The sequence below is a fragment of the Bubalus kerabau genome, chromosome X (genome assembly GCF_029407905.1).
Source record: "Bubalus kerabau isolate K-KA32 ecotype Philippines breed swamp buffalo chromosome X, PCC_UOA_SB_1v2, whole genome shotgun sequence".
Taxonomy (NCBI): Eukaryota; Metazoa; Chordata; class Mammalia; order Artiodactyla; family Bovidae; genus Bubalus; species Bubalus kerabau.
This window is the reverse complement of record NC_073647.1, coordinates 32,580,404-32,591,606: the sequence shown is the minus strand read 5'-3', so window position 1 is coordinate 32,591,606 and position 11,203 is coordinate 32,580,404. Positions and strand designations below refer to the sequence as shown.

General features: G+C 38.4%; 1 pseudogene; it reads left to right on the top strand.

Moving 5' to 3' along the window:
- The first annotated feature begins 4,656 nt into the window (after positions 1 to 4,656).
- LOC129639214 (peptidyl-prolyl cis-trans isomerase A-like) lies at positions 4,657 to 5,134 on the top strand (annotated as a pseudogene).
- Positions 5,135 to 11,203: the final 6,069 nt, after the last annotated feature.

Here is an 11,203-nt window from a genome sequence, read left to right as displayed (position 1 = left end):
CAGACAAACATATCCTGAATCAGCCAAATCTAAAGAACAAGGCAAATCTCCAGAAACCAATTCTAATAAAAGTATTCACACAATTAATTAAAATTAAAAATAACATTTATTCTAAAAATTTCATAAATATCTGCCAAAACATATTAAGAATGAACAACAGAAGATTGTCACAGACCTTTCAGATATTAAAAAGAGAATATCATGACCAACTTTATGCCAATACACTTAAATTTTTGATACAATGTATAAATTTCTACAAAAAATAATTTACCAGAAATAACTCAGAAGCAATTTAAAACTGAATAGTTCCACAGTGATAAAAGAATTTTCATTAGTAATGAAAATCTTCCTACATTGAAAGCTACAGGTGCAAAGAGCTTCACTAGAAATTCTACCAAACATTTAAAAAAGCAATAATTCCAGCATTACACAAACTATTATTTCCAATAAAAGAATAAGAAGGTACAATTTGCAACTCATGAGTCTAACATTAGCTTGTTAACAAACTCTATCAAGAGTTGTCTAAGAAAGGAAAATTACATGTGAATCTCATTCAAAAATATGCATGCAAAAATCCTTATAAAATACCAGCAATGGAAAAAAGGATTAATATAGCATTAGATTGTAGGGTTATTGCAGAAATGCTGGTTCTGTTTTACTTTAAAATTTTAATTAATGCAATGTACTATATTACCATATTAAAAGGGGAAAATCATATAATTGTCAAAACAGATGGAGTGAAATTACTTCATAAAATTAATCACACATTCACAATAAAAAGACTCAGCTAAATTTCTACAGGTAAACTTCCTTTAAGGGAACTCCCTGGTGGTCCAGTGGTTAGGACTTCACACTTTCACTACCAAGGACCCACATTAATGCACATTATATATAATTCTGCACATAAAAATACAAAATAATATAGAGATAAATGACTGGAATTAAGAAATACACTTAGCAAGCTCTCCACGAAAGTGAAGTGAAAATCACTCAGTTGTGTCCAACTCTTTGCGACCTTATGGACTATACAGTCCATGGAATTCTCTAGGCCAGAATACTGGAGTGGGTAGCCTTCCCCTTCTCCAGGGGATCTTCCCAATCCAGGGATCGAACCCAAGTCTCCTGCATTGCAAGTGGTTTCTTTACCAGCTGAGCCATTCCTAAGTGCTTTCCAAAAGTCACCTCATTAACATAACAAGACCCCACTGTGGCTCTCCTCACGTAGAAAATTCCAAGTGTTTTAGGAGCTCTGTGCCAGAAACAGAACAAAAACCAAACATATATTTTTCATTATAAATACTGTGTCACATATGTCAACTTAAAAAAAAAAAATGTACAACGTGACGGTTGCAAGTTAAGTTTTCAATCAATTAATTCAGTCGCTCAGTCGTGTCTGACTCTTTGTGACCCCATGAACTGCAACACGCCAGGCCTCCCTGTCCATCACCAACTCCCGGAGTCCACCTAAACCCATGTCCACTGAGTCGGTGATGCCATCCAACCATCACATCCTCTGTAGTCCCCTTCTCCTCCTGCTCTCAATCTTTTCCAGCATCAGGGTCTTTTCCAATGAGTCAGCTCTTTGCCTCAGGTGGCCAAAGTATTGGAGTTTCAGCTTCAACATCAGTCCTTCAAATGAACACCCAGGACTGATCTCCTTTAGGATGGACTGGTTGGATCTCCTTGCAGTCCAAAGGACTCTCAAGAGTCTTTTCCAACACCACAGTTCAAAAGAATCAATTCTTCAGTGCTCAGCTTTCTTTATAGTCCAACTCTAACATCCCTACATGACCACTGGAAAAACCATAGCCTTGACTATATGGACCTTTGTTGACAAAGTAATATTTTATTTGAGGCAAAATGAGGACTGCAGCCCAGATATAGCACCTCAAGTAGCTCTGAGAATCTTTTCTGAAGAGGTATAGGAGAAGGACAGTATATATGCTATTTTTAGTGAAGGGGGAATACATGCAGTTAAGCACATATTTCTCCACGAGGTTTCTACTAGTCTCTTGAAGCCTTCGCTAGTCACATGGAACAGTCATCACCATGAAGGATTTTAGTACTTTTCTAGATATGAGGAAATACAAGAATTGGGCTCATAAAATCTGGGGGCTTTCCAGGTGGTATTAATTGTGAAGAATCTGCCTGCCAATACAGGAGACATAAGAGACACAGGTCTGATCCCTGGGTTGGGAAGGCCCCCTGGAGAAAGTATTCTTGCCTGGAGAATCCCGTGGACAGAGGAGCCTGGAGGGCTATAGTCCACGGGGTTGCAAAGTGTCAGACACGACTGAAGCAACTTAGAATGAATAAAATTGGCTCCTGAAAATATCTATCTGAAGACCTGTCCTGCCAGTCCACATACACACACACACCCACACCCACACACACACACACACACACACCCCAAATCCCCCCCACCCCCACTCAGCAGAGAGGACCTCATCTCATTTCTGTTCTCCACCCTGAGTGAAGGGCAGCAGCTGCAGTGGCAAAAGACTTAATCCTTGTAGAGGTAGATGGCAAGTGCCCATGGAAAGTGGCTAATTTGTAGTTGATGCATAGAACCTTGCATAAATAGATATTTGATTTTTGACAAAAGTAGCACTGCAGAGGAGTAAGGGAAAAGTCCTTTTTTTTTTTTCTTAAATGGTGTGGAGACAATTGAGTATACACAGGGAAAAAGTATTAAAAAATTAAACTTAACCCTGACTTCACCACACACACATACATCAGTATACACAGTCCCTCCTCATTATTTGATTTGGTACTTGTGAATTTCTTTGCTCACTAAAATTTATTTGTAATCCCCAAATCAATATTTATACAGTCTTTTGTGGTCATTGTGATCCTGCACTGAGTGGTGAATGTGAGTCTTTCAATGAAGACACTGTCAGGTGAGGTCGAATAAGGCAACCTTGTTTTAGCTCTCATACTGTAAACAATTGTTCTTTCAAGGTCTATTACTGCCACATCTTTTTTCCTACTTTTGCTTGCTTTTGGTGTTTTTACTGTTTAAAATGGCCTCTAAGCACAGCACTGGAGTAGTGTCCAGAGTTCCTAAGAAAGCTATGATTTGGCTTATAGAGAAAATATGAGTATTAATAAGCTTCTTCAGGCATGAATTACAGTGCTTGGGCTGTTGGCCATGAGTTTCTCAACCTAAATAAACCTACATTATGATGCAGTAATCAAGTAGAAAGCATTTATCTGAGATCTAAGAATTGCAATTGGTGCACACAGATTCTGGTTGCAACCCAGTGTCTCCCTTGGAAGTAAAAGATCTTTTAAAGGCAAAGAAGAGAGGTTTGTATTATAAGGAATTTTAATTGGAATTAGAGGCAGGCAGTAGCATTGGCTCAACATGATAAAGTGCTAAGACTATTAGATGCATGCTAAGTTGCTTCAGTCATATCCAACTCATTGCAACTCTGTGGACTGTAGCCGGCCAGTCTCCTCTGTCAATGGGATTCTCCAGGCAAGAATACTGGAGTGGATTGCATGCCCTCCTCCAGGGAATCTTCCCAACCCATGGATCGAACCCAGGTCTCTTATGTCTTCTGCATTGCAGGTGGGTTCCTTACCACAGAGGGCTGTAAAATTCCTCACTGTGACAAGTACAGGTGTCCCTAGGTTTGTGGTTGGCCCAGTTCAAAAGTTCATGGTTCCACCTGGTTGGGACATGTATAAAATCCACCTTGGTAATGGCCTCCCAGCTCTAAGACCCCTTGATGTAAACAACTCCATTTTATTTCATAGGTTCAAAGTTAATGAGTCAGTAATTTGGTATATCCAGAAAAAGGAAGAAGAAATTTACCCATCTTTACTTGAGGCAGCTCAGCAAAGTGCTAAAGGAACAGCTCTAGTGTGTGATGATGCTATGGAAAAGTGACTAAGTCTGTGTATTTATAAGATGATAACAAATTAATAAAAGCAGAGTGGGTAGCATTCTTGTGAGGCTGGAAGCCAAAAACATTTACAGTCACATTACCCAGGGTTAGGAAAATGTTAAACCCGTCTTGACAAAGGCTGGCTGATTGGCTTGCACATTTCAAAAGGCCATATGTGTGAAAAACATTGAACTTGTAGATGAGGCAGGTCTGTAGGTCAGAAGGTTGTGGAAGAATTTTTAAAGTATCCACTAAGTCTTGTACAGGAAAAGAATAATGGAAAGAGAAGATTTACAATGCTGATGAGATGGGCTTGTTTTAAAAGGACATTGGTAAAGATCATATACAACAGAAATGGCATTTCAGATGGTGAAAATGTCATCAGAGACTTACAGGAACCTAATCCTATATTTTTCCTAAGAGCATAGTTCATAATTTGCTAATTCAGTGTTTATGGTGACTTTATAAAACATAACTATTGAGAATAATTAGAATCAAATGTATGTATATATATATATATATAAAATATAATCTTACAAATCAATAAGAAAAATATGGACAACAAAGACCATTACAAAAAAAATGAACAAAAGATTTGAACAATTCCCTAAAAACAGAGGAATTCCACAGTCCAAAGATCATTTGAAATGGTGCTCAACATTATTAGTAATTAGGAAAACATAAATTAAAACTGCAGTACAGAGACCTTGCAGACACCACCACCCTGAGCTTCCTGCACTGTCCAGCCTAGTTCACATCCACCATGTTTTTGGACATCACCATCCACAGAAAGCCCTTAGGCTGCATCCCCTTTAAACTGTTTGCAGACCAAGTTCCAAAAAGAGTAGAAAACTTTCATACTCTGAGCACTGGAGAGAAAGGTTATGGTTATAAAGGTTCCTGCTTTCACAGAATAATTCCAGGATGTGTGTGCCAGGGTAGTGGCTTCACATGCCACAATGGCACTGGTGGCAAGTCCATCTATGGGGAGAAATTTGATGATGAGAATTTCATCCTGAAGTATATGAGTCCTAGCAGCTTGTCCATGGCAAATGCTGGTCCCAACACAAAATAGTTCCCAGTTTTTCTTCTACACTGCCAAGACTGAGTGGTTGGATGGCAAGCATGTGGTCGTTGGCAAGGTGAAAGACAGCATGAATATTGTAGAAGCCATGGAGCGCTTTGGGGCCAGGAATGGCAAGATCAGCAAGATCACCACTGCTGACTGTGGACAAATCTAATAAATTTGACTTGCATTCTGCTTAGCCACCAAACCATTCCTTTTGTAGCTCAGGAGAGCACCCCTTCACCCCCATCTGCTTGAAATATCCTATAATCTTTGTGGTCTCACTGCAGTTCTTTGGGTTCCATATTTTCCTTTTCTCCCTCCACGTTTAGCTGGATTGCAATGTTAAATTTATGATTATGGAATAAAAACTAAACAACAGAAACAACAACAAAACACCCACAGTATGAGATCATTATCCATATTCCAGACTGGTAAATTTTTCAATATAGTTCCGTCGCTCCATTGTGTCCTACTCTTTGTGACCCTATGGACTTTAGCACCATTCCTTCTATAAAGTGGTAAATTTTTACAACCTGATAATATCCCATGGTGAAAAAGATATAATTCTAATACTCTATGGGTGGAAGTGCACAATTAACATAAGCACTTTGGAAAATAAGACTCATTTAATAAAACTGAAAACATACATACTCTGTAGTCCAGCAATTCCATTCTTGAGTGAATACCATACAAAAGTGCATGTATAAACACACCCGAAGGCACTGAAAAGAATTCCCATAATAGCACTGTTCTTAATAGCCCGAACTGGAAACAATCCATAGGTACATTATTGGTGAAGCTAGGAAAAATCTGTGGTGTTTCTTCTCATAATGAGAATAAGAACTCTAAATATGGGAAGGTATACCCATATTTTCTGAAATGATTATCATCCCCATGTTTTTTTAATGAGGATAGAAAATATGAGTGCTCAGAGCAAGCTCCAGAGAAAGGTACTGTGCTCTAGTCTAGGAGTAACAGATCTTTTTTCCAGATTTTCTCTATTTTTAAAAGCATAACAGTTTTCATTTTGTTAGCTTAAGGTTCCATTTTAAATATTTTAAGTGTATTAGCATATTAAAATCCACAGAAAGCTAAAGAAGCATTCCCCTGCTCTTGTTATGTTAATGGACATGTCATTTAACTGATTTAAATTTTATTGTCCTCACCTATTAATTGGTGATGAGTCAAGTCCATTAGCTAGAAATGTATTAGCAAATAATGGAACACTTGAATAACAATGTTCAAATAAGAGTTATCCTCTCTCTCACAATAAGAAAAATCCAAAAATCAGCAGTTGCAGTCATTTTTTCAGGTGCTCAAAATGAATTACTCTTTCTTTGTGTTTCACTATCATTACTATAGGGGAGTGAAACTTGCATCCCCCAAATGTCTCTTGGCCTGTGCTTTATTTCCAGCTGAAAACAATCAAGTCCTAAAAGACTCAAGAAGAACTTTACCCCTAACTGCCTAGGTGTGTAGACAGGGACAGACCTAGTTATGTCCATTTGTTAAAATCCCTTTTTGTGTTTCACTGGCTCTGCTCGCCACACTACAGGCCAATTAATCCAAGAGATGAGGTGTTGAGGCAAGCAAGGGACTTTAATTGGGGAGCCAGCTGACCAAGAAGATGGCAGGCTAGCATGTCAAAGTAACCATCTTGTCAGGGCCTGTATGTCAGATTCTTTTACATATCAGAGATGGGTGGAGTGAGGAAACAAAGGAAAAAGACCATTTAATTCCTGCAAATATCTCCCAGAATGACAAACTGCAGATAAGGGGATGTGTTAGTTTCACTTCCTTTTAGTCATTTCATGGGTGGTGTGAAATGGAATAGCTCCTGTCAAGTCAACAAAAATGTCATCTCTCACTGTGATTCCAGCCTCCGAAATGTGAATTTCTGGGCTGCGCAGGTAAGCAGCAGAAGAGATGCACCAGGAACTGCGCCATTTCCCACACAAAGGATTCAAGAATGTCACAGTCTTTCACAGGTGGGCGGGGTCAGGATGTAAATTCAAAATTAACCCTTCCTGGTTACATGCCTGGCCCAGCAAACGTTTATTTATCAAACACTTCTTTTCCATCTCCATGTCAATTACCTTTCTCCCCTCTGAAGTGCCAAATCACAACATCCTCTTTAGTCTTTAGCTGAAGATGGTATTTAGGTGACGGAAAATCCCATGGATGGAGGAACCTGGCTACAGTCCATGGGGTCACAAAGAGTCAGACACAACTGAACGACTTCACTTTCACATTTCAGCCATTTTGGTGAGTTACTCAGTGTTCCTGGGTCTCCCATGTATGCCTTCATGCCTGCTAGGTCGCTTCAGTCATGTCCGACTCTTTGTGACCCCATGGACTGTGGCCTACCAGGCTCCTCTGTCCATGGGATTCTCCAGGCAAGGACAGTGGAGTGGGTTTCCATGCCCTCCTCTAGGGGATCTTCCTGACCCAGGAATCGAACTCCTTTCTCTTCTGTCTCCTGCACTGGCAGGCAGGTTCTTTACCACTAGCGCCACCTGGAAGCACCCTCCTATATATACATGTTACTAAAATTTGTTTGATTTTCTCCTGTTAATCTTAGATCAGCCAGAAGAACCCAGAAGGGTAGAGGAAAATTTCCTCCTCCCCAACATCACCATGTACACACAGGCATCACATGTGTGTGATATGAGCAGGGAGGGTAAAGGAAGGAGGCTACACCCATGACATCTGTCCTTCTTTCATTAGTAATCAAAATTATTTCTCAGAGTACTGCTTAAGTTTTTCTTTCTTTCATCTTTTTATCATGAACTATGCCACAAAGTCAGAGCTTCCTGACCTTGTAGCTCAGTGGTAAAGAATCTGCCTACAATGCAGGACATGCAGGTTGGATCCCAGGGTCAGGAAGATCCCCTGGAGAAGGGGATGGCTACCCACTCCAGTATTCTTGCCTGGGCAATCCCACGGACTGATGGGCTACTATCCATGGGGTTGCAAAAAAGTCAGATACAACCTAGCAACTGAGCAAGCACACACACACATGGCACAAAGTCAGCCTTGGTTGCAGGGGAGACTGGAAAACCAATAATTCATTTTGCCAACCCCTGCAGAAGAATATAAAAGAGAAAGGGTTAAGGAATGAATATTGCATGACCCAATACAATGTCAGGTACACTCACTGTAGTACCCCAAAGGGTGGTTATGAGGACCAGTTGTGCTGTCAGATTTGAGAATCTTTAGAATTTACAAAGTGTTAAACAAATGTAAGGAATTATTATGCTCATCTTTTGGAACTAAGTATCATTAGGTATGTTAGTGAACCCAAATTATGATTCAATGATTAGTTACTGAGAAAAAGGTGTTTTATAGAAATATCATACTAGATGATTTAAATCTATTTTTACATATTTTGAACATCAGCTACCCACTGATAGCTTGGGATTTTGTTCAGGATAGAATATCTCAACTTAATGAACCAATATGAAAAATTCCTTTCTTTTCTAGGAGATGAATCTGGAAAGCTTGTCATATTATTTACCTCTGACTAAAGTTTCTACTGTGGATAGATGGAAGGCAAAGAGAAAAAATTCCCTATAGAAATAGGCAAGGGAAAACTGATACTGATTTTCACAAAATAAATTCAGAGTAACTCTCACAGGCTTTGGGTGTATCTAGGTCACTGGGAAGAAAAAAAAAAGACTAACATTTTGCTGACAGGAGAAATACAGTTATTTCTTATACATAGTTATTAAATGGATTCAGAAATTTTTATTATTATACCAAGATAATTTCAACCAAGTAGAACTGCATACATATATGAACAAAAGGCAAGAATATAATTTTGACAACACTATGCATTAAGATTGGTTTTGAATAAGGAACTCATGGTTAAATTACTTTTAAAATCTCAAATAAAATCACTTAAAAATTCAAACCATTTCAAAGTGGCAGCTACTCCACACATGATATGTGGCCCAAAGAACATAGTCAGTGATTATTTCTCTCTCATACAACTCCAAAATCATTCAAAGTACCACAGGGCCCTTCAAGGAGTTTTCAGAATTACTAGCCTTAACTATTTACCTAAGTAGTCAATTTAGCAATGTCAACATATGAATCCAGTGGACAAGAAAGAAAGTTATCTTTATTAGCCAGTGTGTGCATGTGCATGCTCAGTCTTATCTGACTCTTCACAACCTCATGGACTGTAGCCCGCCAGGCTTCTCTGTCCATGGAATTCTCCAGGCAAGAATACTGGAGTGGGTTGCCATGCCCTCCTCCAGGGGATCTTCCCGACCCAGGGATCAGAATGTCGGGGGCAAGTTTACTAAGTGAGGGAACTTACCTACAAGGCTTGTCTCTGCTGTATGTGTCCCTGCTTGCCTGAATCTTAAAAAGTTTATATAGAAGCCTTAACGGGGTTCAGTCATATATCCTGTCCAGATGATCTCAGCAACACCTTCCTCTCTCAAGGCTGCTTTTTTGGAACAGCTCCCACTGTGGAAACGTTGGATGGAATGTCCCTCTAAGGGGGGTAGGGGAAGGGAGAGGCATCTCTATCACCCTGGTTCAGCCCATGTCTTCTACAGGAGTTCTTCCATCAGTTTCCTTCTTCCAGATCTTGTTACTATACTGTCTCCCTGCCTTGCTAGATAATGTTTTGTTTTTTTGTTCCCTTTCAGTTTTGTTTGGCAATAGTAGTGGGGCTTGTTGGAGAAGGTTGGCAGATATTTCCTAGTCTGTTTTTATTCCAGAAGAAAGTCCATACACAGTGTTTTAGAAGGATTATGCCCACTTCATTTTCACAGCAAACCTATACTCTAGAAACGTTCTAATTTCCCATTAAGTATTTTATAATGAACAAAGTATTTTAATGCTTTCATTGTAAAACAAACCAACAAATAAAAAAGTTCTTTTGGCTGTATGGATAGGTATAATGTATATATATAAGTAAACGTGAGTGGGTTTTTTGTTTTTTTTTTTTTGTTTTTTTTTTTTGTTTTTTTACGATTGAGTAGATTGTGGGAGGGTATAGTATAAAGATGATTGCCACAAGACAAGAACACTGGGGTGCAAATTGCAATCAGAAGAGGTAATAAGGAACATCAGCTTCTCTGAACCTAGATTTCTTCTGTGTCTGTAGAAATAATAACTAGATATTTTGAAAGTAAATAAGAGAAAAAGACATGTTTGATTAATACCTTAGGAATATTACTATTTTCTAGCATCATTGAGATTTAATTATAAATAAAAATTATATATATATTTAAGGTGTGCAAAGTGATGCTATATGTATATACTATGAAATGATTACCACAATCAAGTTAATTAACATGTTGCCTCACATAATTACCATTTTTTTCTGTGAGAACAATTAAGATTTACTCTCTTAGCAAATTTCAAATTTACAATATAGTATTAAATAGTCACCATGCTGTACATTAGATCTTCAGAATTTATTCATCCTGCACAACTGAAATATTGTGCATTAGTAATTCTCTGGTGGTGATCTGATGGTTAAGACTCTGGGCTTCCACTGCAGGGGGCCTGGGTTGGATCCCTGGCCAGGAACTGAGATCCTGCATGCCACTTTGCTGGCCAAATGAAAAACACAGAAAGATATTCAACATTGTTAGCCAGGAGGGAAATGCAAATTAAGACTGCAATAAGATATTACATACTATTAGAATAGCTCAACTAAAAAACAGTGATGATACCAAATGTTGGCAAGGATGCAGAGAAACTGGATCTCTCGTATATTGCTGAGGGGAATGCAAAATGGTACTTCTGCTCTGGAAAATAGTTTGGTAGATAATTTAAAAACTAAATATACACATAATTCTTCAATCATCCTCTTCAGTATTTATCCCACACAAATAAAAATTTGTCTACAAAAAGAGTTGTACATTAATATTCATAGCTGCTCTACTTATAATAATCAAAAAGTGGAAATAACACAAATGTCCTTCAGCTAGTGAATGGTTAAACAAACAGTGGCACATATAAACTGTGGAGTGCTACTCAGCAATACAAATGAATCAACTATGGTACACAAGTTAGATGGAGCTTAAGATTATTACATAGGTAAAAAAATAGAACCTCAAAATATTACACATTTATGATTTCATTTATATAATATTATCTAAATGAAAAAAAATGTAGAGATGGAAAACAGATTCCCAGAGTTTAGGGATGGTTGTGGATTAGGGTTAAAAAGTGATGTGTGTGATAGAGTTCCTTTGTGGTGATGGAACAGTATCTT